This window comes from Oncorhynchus tshawytscha, linkage group LG10, assembly GCF_018296145.1.
Source record: "Oncorhynchus tshawytscha isolate Ot180627B linkage group LG10, Otsh_v2.0, whole genome shotgun sequence".
Classification (NCBI taxonomy): Eukaryota; Metazoa; Chordata; class Actinopteri; order Salmoniformes; family Salmonidae; genus Oncorhynchus; species Oncorhynchus tshawytscha.
In genome coordinates, this window is record NC_056438.1 from 23,116,266 (window position 1) to 23,136,753 (window position 20,488).

Below are 20,488 nucleotides of genomic sequence, written 5' to 3' on the forward strand. Positions count from 1 at the left end.
TAAATCGGACACGATGGGTAGATTAACAAGATGTTTATCTTTCATTTGCTGTATTGGACTTGTTAATGTGTGAAAGTTACATATTTCTAAAAAATATTTTTGAATTTCGCGCCCTGCCTTTTCAGCGGAATGTTGTCGAGGCCCTGTCCTAGAAAGGTTAATAACTTTTTTGTGAATGTGGATTCCTCTCTGTCAAAGAAAATGTAGATAATTTATGGATATCCCTTGCATTATACTAAGGGACATTTCCCTTCTCTGCTTCAGTTTGATCCTCCTAATGTACTGGAAGTGATGGAGGTAATGGGCAACATAAAGATATCAGCACCAGGTCATGATGAGATTGGTGCCTCTTTGGTGAAATTGATCACGGAGCCTCTAATATATATCTTCACCATCTATGCAAATGGGTATTGTTCCTAAAGATTTGAAAATGGCCAAAGTTATCCCCATCTATAAAATCAGGGGATCCCAAAACTTTTACAAATTAAAATCGGCCAATATCTGTACTGCCATGTTTTTATAAAATCCTAGAACAATTGCAGTATAAGAGAACAAAAAATGTAAATCAACACTATTCTATATGATTAAAAACTACTCCACAGATATGGCTCTTTTACAACCTGTGGATCAAATTTTTACAGCCCTTACCAATAAATACCCTCTTGGCATCTTTTTAGATTTATCCACAGCATTTGACACGGTTGATCATGAAATTCTACTTTCGATATTTAATTATTCCGGTTTTCATAATTACACAAACAGTATAATTAGTTATACAGTTATGTTGATGATAGAAAACAATATGTTTATGCAAATGGCTGTGCATCTACCAGGGCCAAGATATCCTGTGGCGTCCCACAGGGTTGACAATTGGACCTTTGTTATTCCAAATCTAAATCAATGACCTTGCTGTTGTGTCTCTTCTACCGTACTTCCCATTCTCTTTGCTGATGACACCAATTTGATCTCAAAATCATTTTGATTCACTAATTCTTGAAGCCAACTCAGGCATGGTCAAATTTTCTGAATGGTTCCAGATAAACAAATTATCTTTCAATGTAAAAGAAATCCAACTTTATTGTATTCACTAGTAAGAATAAGAAATAGTCACATAGAACTCTGAGGATTCTAGGCTAATGAATGAAAAGTTAACCTTGAAAGATCCTATTCAATTTGTCTGTTTGTATCATCAGAAAGATGAGTGGTTTTGTTCATCAGGCTTGCTTCGTAACTCTTTACCATAGCTTCATTTACCCATATCTTATTTACTATAATATTGTCTGGGCCAGTACAAACATCTACCTACACAAATGACTCATCATACAAAAAACATTTACTAGACTAGCCACCTCGGCTATTTACCTGGCTCCATCTGCACCTTTAAGAAACTAAATATCTTATCCATTTACGACATCACTGTACACCAATTATGCATTATTATCTACAAATATTCATATCTCCCAGACAGTTTACCTAAACCCTTCAATGGAATCTTCCTGGTTAATTCTGAAATCCATCTATATAACACAAGAGACTGCGATAACCTTCACCCTCCCCACTGCCATACCTCACATAGTCAATTCTCTATCAGATAGAGATACCACCCTACTCTGGAATTCTTATCTTCACATAGCCAAGTGAAGACTGGGGGTCAGCCTGATGAACCCAAACTACTCCTCCATATATCCCAACTCTCACATAATCACATTTAAACAAAACATACACGGTTCATTATTGTGTGATTGATCGGTTCATTTGTACATTTATGATTAGTGGATTTTGTAATATGTTTTAACAAACCTTGTTTATTTTTGTACTTCTATATTGTATATTGTAGTGTGGTTTTTATAATGAGCCCTTGGGCTTCCAACCACACTTGCAAACCTTGTTATTTTATTTGTATTATTGTTTATCACTTATTTTATTTGGTGCAAATAAATTAAAACTAAACAAAAAGTAAAAAGGCATTTCCATTGAAGTAGTTTAATTAACGTGGCTCAGCTCATAAATGGACTGGAAGTCAGGAAATTACATCCCGAACTGAAATGTTGAGCAAACTGATTAAATAGCATCTCTTACACATTATTCTTTAAAAGAAAGTCCCATTTTCAGCTAATGTAACCAAATAAAAAAATAAAAATGTAAAGATAAAAACAAATGGGGGTTGGCAGCGGAATGTAATTCCACATCTGGTTTCATAATAGAAAAGTTCTCATTTGTTTTACGCTCCTCGCTAACAAACGTAATACCGGAGACAGAGTGACAGAGATGAGCCAAAAGTAAATTAGTGGGACTTGTCGTTTACCTCTGGAGTGGGAGTGGGAGTGTATTTGTGAAATGTTCCCCCTGTCCATTAAATCCACTCTGTTTAGAAATGGAAGAGAGCTGCCAATATTCATGGGTTTCAGTACACTCTGCAGTGTGGTCAGACAAAGTCAAACTGACTTGCCCTTTCCTGTTTCTGGCACTGAAAAGCACATTGCAATGGTCTGGCAGTCGCACACGGCTTGGTGTGTGATATCCACACTGATGGACAATGCAGTGGGGGGAAAAAACAGGTTTATTACTTGGAATATCACGGGAGTGGAATGCAAAGTGAAAAAGACCACACAGCTCTCGTTGGACGTGGTTAGCTAATAAAGAGAAGCTATTTACATCTCCTTTTCTTCATTACGGTTGGTATAAATAGCCCGGCAACATCCTGGGATACAGGACAATAAGAGCAGCCCCCTCCTTTCGTTCTCTGAGGACATTTTCCTTTGAGCATTGCACTGAAAATACCTTCCAAGTCCCAGAGCAAAAGCCCTGAAGACTGCTGTACGGGAAGACTGCTGTACGGGAAGACTGCTGTACGGGAAGACTGCTGTACGGGAAGACTGCTGTACGGCAAGACTGCTGTACGGCAAGACTGCTGTACGGCAAGACTGCTGTACGGCAAGACTGCTGTACGGCAAGACTGCTGTACGGCAAGACTGCTGTACCTTAACACGCCTACCTCGTCTTCAACAACAGCATACCTGGGAATGTATTTATCCCCTTCAAAATAAGCTTAATGCTTTAAAACCTTCATCCCTGTGTCTCTTTGTAGATTTGAAGTATCATACCAGGCTATACAAATGTATGCACATAAATACAATTTATATGAGTTGGCCACTTATGGAACGTAATATATAAGCTGAACACTGGTTCAAAGTTTAGATAAAGATATAAATAAAGTTCTTTCTTTCCTCCGCTTGCGTTTTATGTCCGAACAGAGCTTGTCTATTTAGTTAAAAGCAAAAGAACGTGTCTGGGGCCGTTTTAAAAAATGATGACGGCCTTGCATAAATTATGCAAAGTTTTGTCCTTGTGCCAAGCAATGCATCCACTGAATAATAATTATGAGAGGGACTTAGGGATATGAGTATGCAGGATATGAGGAGAATGCCAACGTCCCTTTCCTACTGTGACCAAACACGACCATGTGAGAGAGGGGGAGGGGGCTGTCTTGTCATATCTGGTCATTGTATCTCTTGTGCAAATTGGACGGTTAAGAATTTATATCATAATGCATGAGTGTTAACCAGCTCATAGTCCATGATTTACAGTATATTCTGAGAGTTGATATCAATATTAACTCAATGTTTGGAAAAAAAAGTTAATATATTTCATATTCAAATGTACAGATGGGATTGGTATTACCCTATTGTCATATTTAGTGGCTTACACCTCCCCCCTCAAAAAAAAGTGCTTTATGAATAAATACATTCCTAATTCAATGAGCATTTACTAAATTAAAGCACATTCACATCATAACAACATTTTGGAAGTGGAGGCACCACAAGAGCAGTTGGGTAACTGTGATTGAAATGTTATACCCCATATGAAATGGAATCTTTACGGTGCCTAATGCTCCTACAGATTAATTTATATTGAGAAGACACCCTTTAATGTTTTATTTCACCTTTATTTAACCAGGTAGGCTAGTTGAGAACAAGTTCTCATTTGCAACTGCGACCTGGCCAAGATAAAGCATAGCAGTGTGAACAGACAACACAGAGTTACACATGGAGTAAATAATAAACAAGTCACTAACATAGTAGAAAAAAAAGAAACTATATACATTGTGTGCAAAAGACATGAGGAGGTAGGGAATAAATAGGCCATAGGAGTGAATAATTACAATTTATCAGATTAACACTGGAGTGATAAATGATCAGATGGTCATGTGCAGGTAGAGATACTTGTGTGCAAAAGAGCAGAAAAGTAAATCAAATATAAACAGTATGGGGATGAGGTAGGTAAATTGGGTGGGCTATATACCGATGGACTATGTACAGCTGCAGCGATCGGTTAGCTGCTCAGATAGCAGATATTTAAATTTGGTGAGGGAGATAAAAGTCTCCAACTTCAGAGACTTTTGCAATTCGTTCCAGTCGCAGGCAGCAGAGAACTGGAAGGAAAAGCGGCCAAATGAGGTGTTGGCTTTAGGGATGATCAGTGAGATACACCTGCTGGAGCGCGTGCTACGGGTGGGTGTTGCCATCGTGACCAGTGAACTGAGATAAGGTGGAGCTTTACCTAGCATAGACTTGTAGATGACCTGGAGCCAGTGCGTCTGGCGACGAACATGTAGCGAGGGCCAGCCGACTAGAGCATACAGGTCGCAGTGGTGGGTGGTATAAGGTGCTTTAGTAACAAAACGGATGGCACTGTGATAAACTGCGTCCAGTTTGCTGAGTAGAGTATTGGAAGCTATTTTGTAGATGACATCGCCGAAGTCGAGGATCAGTAGGATAGTCAGTTTTACTAGGGTAAGTTTTGCGGCGTGAGTGAAGGAGGCTTTGTTGCGAAATAGAAAGCAGACTCTAGATTTGAGATGTTTGATATAAGTCTGGAAGGAGAGTTTCCAGTCTAGCCAGACACCTAGGTACTTATAGATGTCCACATATTCTAGGTCGGAACCATCCAGGGTGGTGATGCTAGTCGGGCGTGCGGGTGCGGGCAGCGAACGGTTGAAAAGCATGCATTTGGTTTTACTAGCGTTTAAGAGCAGTTGGAGGCCACGGAAGGAGTGTTGTATGGCATTGAAGCTCGTTTGGAGGTTAGATAGCACAGTGTCCAAGGAAGGGCCAGAAGTATACAGAATGGTGTCGTCTGCGTAGAGATGGATTAGGGAATCGTCCGCAGCAAGAGCAACATCATTGATATATACAGAGAAAAGAGTCGGCCCAAGAATTGAACCCTGTGGTAGCCCCATAGAGACTGCCAGAGGACCGGACAACATGCCCTCTGATTGGACACACCGAACTCTGTCTGCAAAGTAGTTGGTGAACCAGGCAAGGCAGTCATTACAAAAATCGATACGAATATGGTGATTGACAGCCTTGGCCAGGTCGATGAAGACGGCTGCACAGTACTGTCTTTTATCGATGGAAATAATTAATACTCTTGTCAATAACAATTCAAACAGAAAGGGTGCTGAAACTAAATGGAAAACCTGGCATAGCCACAGTCAGGTTAGTTGTTGGTCATTTGACATGCAAATGAAATTTCCTTATTACCTAAATCTGGTGCCATCCCTCCAGTAAGACAATGGGGTAGGATTTCAGGTTGCTCCTATCACCTTTAGATCTGTAAGTAAAGAGACCCAGGTGTGAGTAAAGAGATCCATGTGTGAGTAAAGAGATCCAGGTGTGAGTAAAGAGATCCAGGTGTGAGTAAAGAGATCCAGGTGTAAGTAAAGAGATCCAGGTGTAAGTAAAGAGATCCAGGTGTAAGTAAAGAGATCCCGGTGTAAGTAAAGAGATCCAGGTGTAAGTAAAGAGATCCAGGTAATGTGATGAATGTGACCATTATATCTTACACATAGCCCTTTCTGGTTAGGCGCAGTTCGAGCAAGGAGGGTGGAAGACAAGGGACGCTTGGTCCTCATTGTTTTCCCTCAGAAATTCTACCTTTTCCTCAACCTACTTTTGTTTGGACATTGCCCGTAAAAAATAATAATAATTAAGTGTCAAACATAGCTAGATGGGGCTGGATAACAGACTGATAATTTCAGAGTCCGTTTGGAATGTCTGCTCGCTGGTCATTTCCAAAGCATGTGCTCTAGTGGTACATTACTCATGCATGTACACAAACATACTTCAAATATAGAGACGCACATAATTATACAACCACACAGGACACACACACACACACCTGCTCGTCACCGAGCCTGTTGGAAGGAGTCACATTCACTGGCCTGTTCCCTATAGTGGGCAGATGGTGTGGCACAATTAGGACCTCTGGTTCTCTCAATCCATCTCCTGTACATTGTATAAAGAGCTGAACCTAGTTTGGCTATCGCTGTCGAACACTCAATCGCACAGCTCTCTCGCTCTCTCAGTTGTTCTCTCTCAGAATCAAACTCTCTGCTACACCTGTACACTGTTGCTTTCTCTGGACCCTCCCTTTTTCTCTAAGACAATTTACTTCTGTCCATGTATAATTAGTCCATTTCCCACCTCTGTCCACATGGTACTCAGCCTTCTGATAATCACCATCTGCCATTTTCACAATCTCAACCCCGAATTCCCCTTTGTCACCACATACTCCCTCCATCACTCATTTTCCTCCCTTACCCTTCCTACTCTCTATTTACTAGTGTGGCCCGGGTGTGGTCTGAACACATTTCAGAGTCAGATACCGAGACAATAGGAAAGCGAGTGTTGCTTTCACACCCCAATTACCGTGGAAGGAATTGTGCCGAGCCACACAACGAAGGGAACGTCACAGAGGAACACGACATCCCCTCGTATTCGCCTTCCATCCCACGTCCCGTAGCAAAAGGCGGAGGAAAACAATCCGCCGTATCCGACACTGGGCGAGGGTCATTCGTGGAGAATGGTTAAATAAGGATACCGTGAACCGGAGTGGCCAATAGAAAGGCCTCCCGTTGCCCAGGGAATCCGCCTTTGACCAAAAGGGGCCTCGCCGGAATCGTCCCGACACACATACAAACGACGCCGACCTCCACGCAGGCAAACACAGAGCGTGCCCCAGACGTCGCACCGCACAGAAGCAGACGTACACAAGCGCAAACTAAATAAACAAGGCGTTGATATAAGCGCAAGCACACACAGACATTGGAAATAAAATGTACTTCCCGGTCTACTGTCTCATACGTCTTGACCATATATAGACAGCATTTGGCATTTCCACAGCTTCACCTACAAGTCAATGTTTTCCTCTTCTTTCTCGATCGATTGCTCCATGTCCCCCGTCACATAAACACTGAATTTCCATCAGATCCAAACCCCTTTCTGAGCACTAGGCCATGAGCCGCCTTCAGACTGCCAGTAGCACAGAAGCATTTTCCCCACCTGTGACGGCAGGGGGGGATGATTCACCGGGGCCTGCCACACTGCATCATCATACGAGGTCTGTGGACTAGAGCGTTCTCGCCACGAAAGCAGCCCAGAGAACTAACCTGACTGTCAGCTGCACTGTGACCTGCAAGAGTAGATGTAAAGTGCAAACTGTACAGTCTGCTTATAAGCAGGTATCTCACATTACACCCAGAGGGGAAACTTCAATGAGCAAAATTCAATTCAAGTCAGTTATTGAATTAAGTAAACGCATTTAGGGCCTCACAATCCAAGTTAGCATACCGGTATAAAAATACAGCACATAAATAGAGTTCCACAGAGTTGAAGGGTTGGCAACACAATGCATAAAAGATGTCAAATGCATATTGTAGCTTTAATATGCACAAACCCTTCCACTCTGTCTTTACCTCATCCTTCTTATTCTTTCCATTCTTTCCAGGTGTTCATTATTCCACCCATGGAGCACATCCTCAGGGTTGCATGGCGTTCTAATTTGTAATTAACTGTGGGGCACAAAGTTCATTGCCGGTTGTGACCCTATTCTTGTGAACAGGCCCAGTCATGGTCTCAGGGCAGTACTGGGAGCCTACTCTGGTATGCAACCGCTTCTACTCAATAAATCCAATCACAAAAAGACTGAAACTAGACCGCCATTAGCGTCAGCACCACCGACATGAATACTGGAAGCTTTGCTTTTAGGCACAGTAGTGTGGTTTGCAAGACCTGTCCTGTCTGCTAAATTGGAGAATTTGTTTTGAGAATCTGGGGTATTTCCCATACACACTAGCTACACATCTGTCTATCAGGAACGGTGAGGGGGAAAACAACATGTGAGTAATACCTGGACTTCACAGTTAACCTCATCCAAAGCTGCGTACCCGACAACTGTGCGTTTTACAACGGTTGAAGGATTAGCCGTGTGTACGCTAGCCGTGTTGGGTATTACCGCCATTCAGGTACACAAAAGCGAGGGCGGGTGAGTAAACGTCTGTGCTTGCTTAGTGGAGAGCTGCTGTGTGGCCGCAACATTGCAACACGAGTCCACCTGTGGCCTAGCAAATAGGATTCTGGGTATTTTGGGGAATTAGAGGATCATGATGAAAGGAAGAACAGACATGAGTAACCCCAGCCTCAATACTTCTCTATATGCTTGCGTTACACAAAGGACTCAGATAAGTGCGGACAAGCTCAGAGGGGAAGGAAAATGAGCCTAGGAAGCGGGTCAAGATGTAGGGGAGGGTAGTCAGTTGTGACAGATTCCGGATGCTTTGAATCGCCCGAGAACAGTTAACCATTGACTAGGGGCTGGCAGCGTAGCATTCCTGACCATCTAACTCACAAGTCTGTAAACACAAAGCATTAAGTCATTATTGGAGTCTCTACCTGCCCTGAGAAGTGAACGCAACACTAATGAATGAGAATAGAAGGTGTGTCAGAGAACAGAGGGGGGCCTGTGTGTGGGTTACGTCTGGGCAATGTATCAAATGAATTCAATTCATTTGAATGTATGTTTCAGCGCTAACAGAATGGTTCATATGGACGCTGAAAAACACAGACATTTTACAATGGAGAACACTGCAGACCCTACTAAAACGGGAGTATCAACAGACATGATTATAGAAAATGGATGCTCAGTTTGTCACATGCGGCATTGGGGTAACCAGTCGTGTCAAGTACTTAAGTAAAAATTCTTTCAAGTACTACTTAAGTCGTTTTTGGGAGTATCTGGAATTTTACTATTTATATTGTTGACAACTTTTACGTTTAATTCACTACACTCCTAAAGAAAATTATGTACTTTTTACTCCATACATTTTCCCTGACACCCAAAAAGTACTCATTACATTTTGAATGCTTAGCAGGACAGGAAAAATGGTCCAATTCACACACTTATCAAGAGAACATCCCTGGTCATCTCTACTGCCACTGATCTGGCGGACTCACTAAACACAAATGATGTAAATGATGAAAATTGTGCCATATATATATATAAGCAACACATACGGCACAATTTTCCTGTTTTAAATATGTATACGGACAGCCAAGGGGCACACCAACATTCAGACATCATTTACAAACTAATCATATGTTTATTTATTTCATACTTTTACTTTTGATACTTATGTATATTTTAGCAATGACATTTACTTTTGGTACTTAAGTATATTTTAAAACCAAATACTTTTAGACATTTACTCAAGTAGTATTTTGCTGGGTGACCCAATTTTACTTGAGCCATTTTCTATTAAAAAAAGGTATCTTTACTTTTACTCAAGTATGACAATTGGGTACTTTTTCCACCACTGGCAGTACCACTTATCGCTAGCAGCATTTTAGCCATGGACTGTAATGTGCTAGCTGTTTTTATAAATGTGCAATGACCATAAAAAGGTGCATTCATATAAGGAATTGGCAAGTCATTCTGAGAACATGTTCTTACCCAGGTAGGCCACTTGATTTCAACATCCTTAGAGGGAACAGGCTATGTTGTCCAAACTGTTGAACCAGTTGGGAGCCGGACAGGATGCTGTATTCATAACAGTTCAACTGTTCTTGTTAGCAACCTTGTTAGCAAGCGAATAGATCCAAGTTGGCTAGACTTGAAATATAAATATTAGCTGGCTACTCAATAGCACATGGGCTTATGCTGGAGAGATTGTTTATGAGACCTGTGTTAATTTTCTATAAAGCCTGCTACCAGAAGTTGGTCATTATTAGTGGATGTGCATGGTTCTGGCTAAATGTGCAACAAAAACAGATTTTCCATAGATTTGAAAGCCATTTATTATTGCAAAACTATTTTGATAAAATACAATTACTAATGGGTTTTATGATTGTGGAAGATAGGGATTGTAAAAGTATACCTAGGCTGAAATCATTAGATCAATTCCTGGCTGTTTGAAATGCAGTATTGACCATTAATTGTGCAACAAATTCAAATGTATATAATTTGTGTGTGTGTGTGTACCACATTTTCATATTCATTAGCGAGTTGTGTGAAAGGCAGTCTATATAACGTGCAACAATCTTGGGGACTTTGTACGCATGCCTTCTGACATTGCCATACATGTTCTGATAGAGCTTCTTTTGTTATTCATTTGCTGATTAAATCTGCAAAGCAGAGACAATGGGAAGCTCAATGGCCTCTCAGCGCTTCTCTCAGACTCCCTCACCGCCTCACTCCATCTGATTGAGTCATGTTGTCATCGACTCGCCAGGTGTTGCACGCATGGGATTTACTGTCACCTCTTATCTTACAACTTTCCCAAAGACATCATTCGGCGATATGGCATTTATTTGTGCTATTCTCAGAGTTCTCGATGCATTAGGGATTAAGGATAGGATTGCTTCAAAATGACTAGAGGCAGGGGATAGGGACAAATATTTATAGAGAAAAGACAAGTCGTATATTGAAAAGGGAAAATCATTCCGTAAATGGTAAATCCGCATGGCAACAGTACTTGCCTTTCCATAAACAAACACAACCTTCATACCTGAACTTGTAACCAGCACAGCACCACACACCTAAAGCGGGATTGAAAACCTTGCTATAGGTGTCATTGTCAACGCTCCCAGACATCATTGTGCTTAGATTGCCCCCTAAAACAACATGGCAATATACTCTGGCATATATTTGATTGAGACTCCATGAGAATATGAATCCTGTAAATGTGGTTCCTGTATCCTGGATGTGACATGAATAAGTCAATGTTTCGAGAGCTAAAAATAGTAAAGTAATAAACTATTTGGTAGACCTAGCAATGAATTTGGACAAATATTGACTATCGTTGCTCTCCGGTCAAAATAACTCTGGGTTGTCATGTGACATTCCACCTATAGCTTTATAAAAGCAGCCATGTATTTTCTATATTCAATCCAACTATGTGTATTGTGTGAAATGAGAAGACAAATTTAACTCAAATGATATATAAACTTAATTAAACCATGCTTTCTCACAACAAATTAGAAATTGAATATAAATCGTCTAAGCGGTTTTAAGTGAACGGGCTTACAGTTTCCTAGTTTTCCTCTCTAACTTAGCTTACAGAGAGAGAGAGAAATTTATACAATACCCACTTGAGTTTCATTCCTCTCTCGATCTGTTAAGTTCATATTCATTAAAACCCACCTCCAGCTTTCCCACTATTCAATCCTATACAACAGCAATAAACAGCACAGTGGGGCTCGCTCAGGTAAAATCATTATTTGGGTAAATACAGAGTGACGAGGGAGCCTGATTCAATCTGAAGAAAATACTATCTGTTCGAAGATGTTGGCAGATTGTCGAGAGAGAGAAATACAGAAAAGGTGGAAAACAAAAAAGAGATTGAGAGTACAGTTTCCTTCCTCCGCAAACAACATATTTCTCTGAAAGACAGTGTTAAGTTAGGTTACTCTGTGAGCTGTCAATAGTGTTGTCTGTCATCCTGTCCGGACACAGTCTATATATTGATTAAGCTGTATATCACTTCAATTCTACAAGACATTATTTCTAATTAAAAAGTATGACATAAATTCTGGATTTTATAGGGCTGCGGCTGTAAATAAATCCCAGGAATGGCTGAAACTGATTGCGGCGGTGCTCTGTGTCCGTCTGCAGTTTAGAACCACCCATTCAAGGGTGGACTCGTACGATGGGCCCCCAAAGGGCCTCCGGTATGCCAGGATCTTTCATTTGTCTCCAGAAAAGTAAGACACACATCCAGAATTTGTCAGCCCTAATCTTTTAAGGTGGCACATTTTTCACTTTCCCTCTGCCTCGGAGTGAGACCGAGCATTATCATATAGCAGGAAAAAAATTTATGAATTATCTTCACAAGTAGTCGTCGTCTTGGAAGCACAGAAAAGGGACATTATTTGTGTTACTCATAGTCATCCTGAATCCTTCTGAGAGAAATTGGGTTAGTTTAGGCTGTGACTGACAAGATGGCGCCACTTTGCTTTCTTGTTGGGGTCCATTTTTCTTCACTTACATGTTTTTTGCTTTTAGGTCCTCATATTGATACTGGGCTCATGTCCACTGTACCCCATGCTCAAATTAGACCAGCGAGGAGACTGGAGAGAATTGCCTCTCAAAACGCAGCCCAAGCCCTTTCCATTTGACAGTTTCTGATTACCTCCGGGTGCGCGTTGGTTGTCAAGGCAGAGACTCCGGAGACCCGGTCGCTGAGTGTCGTTTATTTTTTAGACGGGCACAAAGGGACACCTAACTTCACAGGTGGGAGCTAGAGGTACGGAATGAGAAAAAAAAAGAAAGGGAGAAAATAACATTACATGGTATCAACGACAACCTGCATGACAACAAAGGAGGGCATGTGCATTGGCTCTTTCACTCTCCTGTACCTCCATTTGCATACCTGCCAGAACGAGACCGACTACGACCACACTAAAGCCCCTTGAGCCAATGAAAACATTATTAACCACAGGGTGGGGTTGGTTGAGATTCCTCAGTCATATTATATGATATCCACTGGTATGACTGTCAGTTCCCTTTAAATCTGCATCAGCACATTCTATTCTAGCTGTTAGTTTACATTAGAATACATTATTGAGGCTCTGCAAGAGGAAGGGGCCCTTGGGATGTCACAATACAATTGAAGTCGGAAGTTTACATACACCTTAGCCAAATACATTTAAACTCAGTTTTTCACAATTCCTGACATTTAATCCTAGTAAAAATTCCATGTCTTTGGTCAGTTAGGATCACCACTTTATTTTAAGAATGTGAAATGTCAGAATAATAGTAGAGAGAATGATTCATTTCAGCTTTTATTTATTTCGTCACATTCCCAGTGCGTCAGAAGTTTACATACACTCAATCAGTATTTGGTGCATTGCCTTAAAAATTGTTTAACTTGGGTCAAAAGTTGCAGGTAGCCTTCCACAAGCTTCTCACAATAAGTTGGGTGAATTATGGCCCATTCCTCCTGACAGAGCTGGTGTAACTGAGTCAGGTTTGTAGGCCTCCTTGCTCACACACTCTTTTTCAGTTCTGCCTACACATTTTCTATAGAATTGAGGTCAGGGCTTTGTGATGGCCACTCCAATACCTTGACTTTGTTGTCCTTAAGCCATTTTGCCACAACTTTGGAAGTGTGCTTGGGGTCATTGTTCATTTGGAAGACCCATTTGTGACCAAGTTTTAACTTCCTGACTGATGTCTTGAGATGTTTCTTCAATGTATCCACATAATTCTCCTTCCTCGTGACGCCTTCTATTTTGTGAAGTGTACCAGTCCCTCCTGCAGTAAAGCACCCCCACAACATGATGCTGCCACCCCCGTGCTTCACGTTTGGGATGGTGCTCTTCGGCTTGCAAGCCTCTCCCTTTATCCTCCAAACATAACGATGGTCATTATGGCCAAACCGTTCTATTTTTGTATCATCAGACCATTGTACCCATGTGCAGTTGCAAACCGCAGTCTGGATTTTTTATGGTGGTTTTGGAGCACTGGCTTTTTCCTTGCTGAGCAGCTTATGTCGATATAGGACTCGTTTTACTGTGGATATAGATACTTTTGTACCGGTTTCCTCCAGCATCGTCACAAGGTCCTTTGCTGTTGTTCTGGGATTGATTTGCACTTTTTGCACCAAAGTATGTTCATCTCTAGGAACGGGTCTCCTTCCTGAGCGGTATGACGACTGCGTGGTCCCATGGTGTTTATACTTGGGTACTATTGTTTGTACAGATGATAGTGGTACCTTCAGGCGTTTGGAAATTGCTCCCAAGGATGAACCAGACTTGTGGAGGTCTACAATTATTTTTCTGAGGTCTTGCCTGATTTTCCCATGATGTCAAGCAAATGTTTGAAGGTAGGCCTTGAAATACATCCACAAGTACACCTCCAATTGACTCAAATTATGTCAATTAGCTTATCAGAAGCTTCTAAAGCCATGACATAATTTTCTGGAAATTCCCAAGCTGTTTAAAGTGACAGTCAACTTAGTGTATGTAAACTTCTGACCCACTGGAATTGTGATACAGTGAATTATAAGTGAAATAATCTGTCTGTAAACAATTGTTGGAAGAATTACTTGTGTCATGCACAAAGTAGATGTCCTAGCCGACTTGCCAAAACTATAGTTTGTTAACAAGAAATTTGTGAAGTGGTTGAAAAACAAGTTTTAATGACTCCAACCTAAGTGTATATAAACTTTCGACTTCAACTGTACAAGTTCCCCATAATAATAGTCTTGTCCCAGCCAGAATGTCCTAAAGGACAGGATCTCCTGTTTCTGTAGTGTGATGTACAAGTACACCCCCTGGACAGGACGCTAGTCTATCGCGAACCCATAATGTACTGTTATTACGTCCATGTGAGCTCCTCTTTAAGGCCATACTGTCTGGAGTAAAAGATAAAAACATTTTTGGTGAACTATCCCTTTAAGACTATGTGAGCTCCCCATTAAGGCCATACTGTAACTCTACTGTTATTAAGATCTGAAACTTGTCAGGGTGCATGTCAGAGGAGCAGTGGGGCACATGACATCGAACTTCCCCAGACCGCAATGACTTAATCAGACTTGACTTTGTCAGATTTGTTCCCTCCCTCCTGAGGTGTGGGGGGGGGGGGTTGCCCTAGTAGTCAACGCTTGTTGAACACATCTCCAGGCTTATGACTCCATTTTGGTTAATCTCAGAGATGGGCATCATCCTTTTACGATTCAACCATGAAAGTCCCATTAATTATCTTCTAAACAGGTTATATTGTTATCACAGCCCTTGTATCAATCAATGTGGTCCATACGGTGAAAGTGGACTAATTGTGAGATGTGTGAGATGATCTGAACTGGTGATGAATGCAATATCTTTTAAGGTTCTCAAAAAGATATCACCCAATGATTGTACAATATAAAAGCAGGGGTTGTGATTCACAATGAATTACAAACATACAACCTCGGCAGCTTCAGCAATGGAAAAAGGTTATACCAACAGTGATAAATATTCATAACACAAATAACATATTCAGAACCAATTCACAAACAGAACTAGCAGAGGTCCCACCACCTCATGCGCCATCATTATAACATGACAATGTGCCACGGATGGGCCACTGAATACATCCATACTGTATGAGTTGGTTATGTAAACCAGTGAGGGGAATAAGCTGTGATTCCCTCGTCTCAGCAGCAGCCGTAGCAGCACGGCAAACAGCACGGTATGTATATTTAGAGCAAAGCAACTAAGGCCAGGGGGGACATAGGTAGAAACACAGAGCCAGGCTAGGAGCTGAGCAAGCAGCAAGCATGACTGGGGGGAGAGAGGGGGAGGGCGGGGATAGAGAGAGGAAGAAGAACAATAAATACAGAGGCAGAGAAAAGGAGAGAAGGGAGAGAGAAAAAGAGAGGAAGAAAAATTATGGAAGAGGGTGAAAGACAGAGGGAGATATAAGGGGGTGAGGGAGGGAGAGAGATAAGGGGGTGATGGAGGGAGAGAGATAAGGGGGTGATGGAGGGAGAGAGATAAGGTGGTGAGGAAGGGAGAGAGAAAGCAGTGTGGGGCAAGTAGAGCATCACGTAAGCAGAGAGCATGTTTGGAAGGTGCTTCAATTCATACCAAACAATGAATTCAAGCAAGGACAAGACATGTACACATTCTCTACATTAACACATTGGAAGCGTCCAAAATAGCACCCTATATTGTGTCCTATTCCCATTATACAGTACCCCATCGGGCTCTGGTCAAAATGGGAAGTGTACTGTATCACAACCTGCAAGGACCTTTCCACCTGCTGGGGCAGAGGTGAACGTAAACATGCCTCACACTTCCATGGCGCCACAGATAACAACGTTCTATGTGGCAGAGTGTCAACAAATTCTCCACTAGAGATATCAAAAGTTCATCAAATGACTTTTTCAGTCATTTTAGGTCAAACACCAACGTGATCTTCTTTTGTGACATGGAGTCATTTATTTTGACAAAGCACCAGCAAGACCTGTAAAGTCAACTGTCCTCAGGTTGAATTAAAATTTGAGGACGCTGCTGACTTTGCTCAAAATTATTCCTCTCGTGTCTACTCGAACTCCATTTAAATTACTTTGCATCGTTATAGAGAGACCTAGACAGCATGACTGTCGACTCAAACTAACAAAACAAAGGACACTGCTTTAAGATAACTAAACCAAAACCTAGGAGTACATGTGACCAGAACCCATTGTGGTCAAATAGACCTTACACTGCTGTCACTAGGGCAACCTAGGTGGGTATGCAAAGCGCTCTGGGAAAGATGTATTGGTTGTAAAGTTTTACTGCTAGCCGGGATTCTTAGTGCTATCCATCCCTACCCTAAATCCTAACTCCTACCCTAAGCCTATCCGTAACCATAACCATAACCCTTACCTTAACTGTGTTAAATTTCAACTTCAAATGGGGTGACGTCAGATTCGGGACTTCCCAAGGATCCCATTCAGAGGCTCCCCCAACGTTCCACCGGCATAGTTTCCTTCCGCCAGATTGGACTTAAATCAAAGTGACCGCACATTAGGCAAAAGAAGGTGCATCAAATGAAGGTCTTAATTCCATGTCGGGAATTATTAAGATGATTTGTAATGAAAGTAGACTACGGATATAAATTCATATGACACCTTTCAACACTAATAGACTAACACAAGTAGCAAACTTCTACTATTACATGAGATCCGAGCAGCAGGCTGTTGGGGTTGAAGACCCAGAGATCTATAAAAATGGGGCTGCATCTCAATTGTTTACACTTGATTCTTCATGCCCTCTCTCATAGCCTCCTTCTCAAAAGACAATGGAGGAAAAGATTGGAGGGGAGGAACGTAAGGGTGACAGGTAGCCTAGCGGTTAAGAATGTTGGGTCAGTAACCAGCGACTTTTCGGTTCAAACCCCCTAGCTGACTATGTGAAAAACCCTAATTGCCCCTGTAAGTCACTCTGGAGAAGAGAGTCTGCTAAATTATGTCAATATAATCAAGAAAAAACAATTGAGACTTGCTCTGTACATGGATAAGATGCATTAAATGTGCTAGCTTTCAGCTATAAGCCTGCACAACTACCCCTCACTGTTGCCCCATGTTATTCAAATGCACAACAGCGTCCTTGTCACTTTGTGACTAATATGCCAATTACATTTGACTCTGCAGCTTCTCGTCCTTGCTTCAGTTCATACTGTGCAGAGGGAAGGACTAGCTGGGACATTAATGCATATTTATTTTACAATAAACATGGGATTACGCTTAGATTAATTTTAGCCAGAACGTCCACGCTGTTTTCTGTATTATCCAGCAGAGGAGGAAATGCCATTCAAATCCCCTCGACGCCAAGTAACATGAATTGCAAAATCTCCCAGTGTGATTCCGTGTGGCGTTATTGGAAAGGGTGACATCGCACCTTACGCTGAATTTATTAACCTCTGCCACTAATAACGTGCACCATATGCAGACCGCCGACTGACGTATCCTACGGTTTAAGATGAAGTCACTCCAGCAGCTGCAGACGATATGTCAGGCGTCCGAGAACTGTTTTTTTCAGCGAGCCAATATCTTCTCCTCAATCTCTTTGAGTGGCAAAGAGAAGAAACATCCGGCGTGGGGTGGCATTTACTGAAAAAAAAACAGCCTGCAGGAAGGAGAGGGGAAGGGTGATGGGTGGGGTATTAGTGTGGGTAAGCTCGTCAAAACCCACAGGTGGGGGGGGTGGGGGCATGTGCGTGACTGCATCCGATTTGGAGAGGGAGAGATGAAAGGTGCACAAGAAAACAATGACAAATTCGAAAGCAAGATGGGGAGTGAATATGAGATGGATCAGAAGGACAGGGTTGAGAGGTAGGGGGAGGGTTAGCATGAGGCGAGTAGAGACTCGAGGCACAGCCAAATGGAAGCCAGCTGCACTTTTGCATGATTACACAGAAAACATCATTTGCATCGGGGAGCGCAATCCAAACATGCTTGGTGGATGGGTGTGGTTACTGACCAGAAAAACCTCCTGTCGCTGAGGGGGGATATTAGTGGTTTAACAGTGCTGTCCTGGAGATTTGCATATGTTAATGACCACCTAGCATTTCCCTAACCATCAACTCATCAAAAATCACGAGAGGAAACAAGTAAAATAGGAGGACCACATGAATGCTCATCATTAGAATGCGGTGTAGGAGATTAAATAGACATGCAATCTTGCCCTGTTGCATATTCATGCTTTCGAAGGAAACTTCTTTGAATTTGTGATTAGTTTCAGGAAACTAGGCGCATGTCGCGCATCACTACCTCACAGGGGAGCCAGTTCAACGTAAACTTTTTTGGGGAAATCATTCTAGCAAGCTAACCAAAGTCAGCCAGGTCTTGACTGCTGTTGTAAGGTCAGAACGCTCGGATCAAACCTACTCCTCGGCCAGAGTGTCAAGTGGGCGCTCTGAACGCTCCGAGAGTGAAACGATCTGAATTCATGAACAGACAATCTGACATCGCTTTGATTGCGCACTCTGAGCGCACTCTGCCACTCCAGATTGAATTTACGAACACACCTGTAGTAGAAACCAGCCTTTAGTCTTGAAATCTTTGATTGTTTAGTACATGGCCTCACATGTGAATCCTCAAAGAGATGGGTGGGGCTAGGGCTTAACAGGGTGTGAACGATGCTGAACGGGTGTAAACAAAGATGATCTTTCCAGTAGATGTACAAAAACATACAAGGGCCATTTTCTCAAAAGTGAGGTTACAAGTTTATTTACTTTCCCATTGTTCCTCAACTGCAGTGTATGATATACAATTTTCTAGCTCTGAGTTATAAATGGTACAAAAATACACAATTTCAAATTTTTCTACATAAGACCGAATCGAGCCGGTCGGTCACATTTATGCCAGGTCGGTTGAATCACTCGAAGAGGGGAACTTGATAGCATGCTGAAAAATGTTGTTGGAATCTCCTGAATAAAATGTGTTCGTGATGTTCTGTGTTTTGGGGGTGAGTTTGAAGAAACAGTGCAGGGAATAGTCTTGTCATGATATTAGCAGCTGTTTTTGATCTGATGAGTAAGTGGATTGACTCGTCACATACCTGTGAGTGGTTCTTCTCTCGTCAAAACTCCTTACAAATCCAGTAAATCACATCTCAGAGACTAGAACCATATATCCCATCCTAGAACAGAGAAAGACACCGGTTTTTGATTAGTAAAAAAAAAAAAGATATTCACAACATAGTTAAACGATTGAATCCATGACAATGTGGATGGTTAGGTTTATTTTGAAAATGTCATCATCATGATCCTCACAATCCTTACGATTATGCACATGAACATTTGCATGTATATGAGCCGTTTGTGTCTCTTCAACTGGCCATTAGAAGTTATTTCAAGTGTCTGAAGAGCTATTCAGGCAGAGAGGAAGAGGAAGAGAGAGGCCCAATTCAGTGGAAAATCTGTCATCTTACAAGCAGTTGACATGTTTTTGTTGTTTCGCCCACCAAACAAGGAATTTTTGTATGGAAATCAATGAGTTGCAAATTTGGTCAACAAAAAAAAAATCTATGGCTTATTCGCTATGTGAGGTTATATGATCCAATATAAGTTGTTACGAGTGTACTGATACTGAGACGTGACACTTTATATCAGAGTTGTTGAGATGACGATGCATATCGATGGCATGAGGCTAGTAGCTTCTCTCTCTCCATTGAATACAGGCGGTTGACGTCAACAACCCTCACCGAATATTTTTAAAAAGGATTACAATAATGAGATGTATCCACCAATCCAAGGAAAGGAAAGGCACGAGCTAGACAGCCAGCCGTGCTGCATTATGGACAACGACTCACATTGTTTGGGCTGGAGAGACGTGTATCTTGTCAGTATATCCATAATCTTTGATTCAGGTCACATCAGCTTTTAATGACTGATTTATTAGGACTCAACAGGTCCCTTCTGATGGGAGCCGGACAACAATCCTGATTTAAATTGCATTAACACTGCAGTAAATATACATATAAGACATAAGAATTTTGATGACTGCTTTTCATTTTCACAGAATCTCTTACTCTTGCTCCATTTTAGCAGTCTGTCTCTCTCCCACTGTGTGTATCACTGTCTCCATTTCTCTTAATGTCTCTAGAAATGCATCTAGGTTTGTCATTCTCTTCCTCTTCTTCGCTCTCTATCAATCTCGCTCTCTGCATCCCCTTATTTGAAA

At 41.7% G+C, this 20,488-nt stretch overlaps 1 protein-coding gene across 4 annotated transcripts in view; it reads right to left on the reverse strand.

Moving 5' to 3' along the window:
• The window catches only part of LOC112259967 (adhesion G protein-coupled receptor L3), a 342,605-nt gene that overhangs the window by 274,269 nt on the left and 47,848 nt on the right, over positions 1–20,488 (reverse strand). For all 4 annotated transcript variants that reach the window (XM_042328358.1, XM_042328359.1, XM_024434684.2 and 1 more), the window contains exon 2: positions 19,365–19,445. The gene's annotated coding sequence lies outside the window, so the exon portion shown is untranslated. The remainder of the gene's footprint in view (positions 1–19,364; positions 19,446–20,488) is intronic.